Source organism: Aphelocoma coerulescens, chromosome 31, assembly GCF_041296385.1.
Source record: "Aphelocoma coerulescens isolate FSJ_1873_10779 chromosome 31, UR_Acoe_1.0, whole genome shotgun sequence".
Taxonomy (NCBI): domain Eukaryota; kingdom Metazoa; phylum Chordata; class Aves; order Passeriformes; family Corvidae; genus Aphelocoma; species Aphelocoma coerulescens.
This window is the reverse complement of record NC_091044.1, coordinates 1,781,131-1,783,584: the sequence shown is the minus strand read 5'-3', so window position 1 is coordinate 1,783,584 and position 2,454 is coordinate 1,781,131.

Genomic DNA, 2,454 nt, shown 5'->3' with positions numbered 1-2,454 from the left:
TGGGGAGGTCCCAGGTGTGCAGGGGGATGGGGTGGGGCCCCCGCGGGGGGGTCCCGCTGACCCTCACTGACCTTTCGCTGCTTGCTGGATCTCACCGGCGCCGCGGCCGGGCCCCCCCTCGGCGACCTCGGCGGGCCCTGGGGGAGGGGCGCGTCAGGGCGGGGCCCAGGTGTGCACGGGTGTGAACAGGTGTGCGACCCCCGTGCGGGGGGGGCACTCACACCCCACCCCCCCCCTCGTGTTGGTGCAAGGGGACCCTCGGTCCTCGTGCAAGAACCCCCCCCCCCCCCAATCCCGTGCAGGGACCCCCAGCCCCCCCCTCGTGTGGGGGGTGAAGGACCCCCAGGCCCCTCCTCCTGTGGGGGTGGGGTTTGGACCCCTCCCCCCGGCCCTCGTGCAAGGGGTCACCGCCCCCCCAACCCCCCCCCTTGCACGAGGGGCCGCCCCCTCCCCTCCCCGCCCCCCCCCCCCGTCCCCGTGCGAGGCGGCCGCCCCTCCCCCCCGTGTCGCACGAGCCACAGACACGATGGGGGGGGATGGGGGGAGGGGGAGATGGGGGAGGGGCGAGGATGATGAGGATGATGAGGGTGGGGGAGGGGCCCGAGGGCGCGTCTTTACCTTGGCCGGTGACTCGCAGGTGGGCGGGACCTGGGGGGGGAGGGGAGGGGGGCGGGGGAGGGGCGTGGGAAAGGGGGGAGGGGCGGGAGAACGAAAGCAAAAGTGGCGGGAAAAGGGAAAGTTTTTGGGGAGAAAAATGGGAAAGTGGTTAAACTCGGGGGGGAGGGGGGGAGGGAAATGGGGTGAAGTGGAGGGAAAAGGGAAATTGGGGGAGGAAAGAAAAATAATGGAAGGAAATGAAAGGAGAAAATGAGAGAAAAGGGAAAATGGGGGGGGAAAAGGGAAAAAAAGGAAAAAGGGAAGAAAGGAAAAGGAAGGAAAGGAGGGAAAGGGTGAAACCGGGAAAAGGGAGGAAAAAGAGGAAAAAAGTGAAAAGGGTCAAAGCAAGGGAAAGGAGGAAATTGATAAAAAGGGGGAAATCAGCAACACAAGGGAAAAGAGAAAAAAAAAAACAACAAAGGGAAAAAAGTGGGGAAAATTAAAATAATTCTAAAAGGGAAAATTATCGAAGAGGGGAAATAAGGAAGAAAAAGAGCAACAAAGTGAAGGGGAAAAAATGAAGGCGAAAAAACTCTGATATAAAAGGGGGAAATATTCCAAATGTTTATTGAAAGAGGGAAAATAATTTTAAAAGGGATAAAATAATGAGTATAAGGGGATAATGATAAAAAGGGGGGAAACATTTAATTTTAAATGGAGGAGAATAAAAAAAGGGAAAATAATGAAAAGGGAAAATAACTTAAAACGGGGAAATATGTTAAAGAGTAGAAAATCTGTAAAAAAAAGAAAATCGCCAAAATAAAGGGAAAATCACGAGAAAAGAAAAAATAGTAAAAGAAAAATTATCAATTAAAAAGGGAAAATAATCTTAAAAACCGGAAAAGAACAAAAAAGCCGAAATAACGGGAAATGGAAAAGAAAAAAGGGGAGGGGGGGAAAAAAAAGGAAAAAGTAAAGGAAAAGCGGCAAAATGGGAAAAACAGGGGGAAATGGGAATGAAAGAGAAATTAATTAAGAAAGAGAAACATAAGAAAAAAAAAAAAAAAAGAAATCAGAATTTAAAAAAGAAAAAAATTAAACCAAAAAACCCAAAATGACCGAAAAGCCCCAGCGGCCCCGGGGAGGGGGAGGGGCCCCGGGTGGGGGAGGGGCCCCGTCACAACTTAAACCTCCTTTAACTTGTGACGGCATCGGGCGATGCCGGGGGGGAGGGGGGGTGTGGGGGAGGGGCGGGGGGGGCGGGGACAAGCGCGGGGGGGCGGGGCCACGCGGGCAGGGCCGCCCCTCCCCTGACCCCCCCCGCCGCCTTCCCGCGGGTTTTTCCCCTTTTTCCGAGGTTTTTTCGGGGAAAAGCCGGGGGTGGGGGAGGGGATGAGACACGGGGGGGGGCGGGGCCGCCCCTGGCGCGGGGACCCTCCCCCACCCCGGGACCCTCGTGCGGGGCACGTGGGGGGCAAGCCCCGCCCCCCGCCCTGGCCACGCCCCCTCGGCTTGGCCACGCCCCCTGCACAGGCCCCGCCCCTTGGGCCTGGGCTCAGCCAATCCAGAGCAGCCTCGTCTCTCCCTCCTCCCATTGGCTACCGGCGCTGCTTTGATTTGCATATCCCCGCCCTCACCTCCCCCCCCCCCACACGCTGCATTGGCTCGGCGGCGCCGGTTTCATTTGCATATCGGCGTCCTATTGGGCCGCCCGGGGAGTGACGTCATGGCCGGGGGCCGCGCGCCGGGCGGGGCCACGCGGGGGGCGGGGGGGGGAGCGGCCACGTGCTCCGCACGAGCGCCAAGCCCCGCCCCTCGCGGCTGTTTTGCATAAACCACGCCCCCATCCCCGAGCAG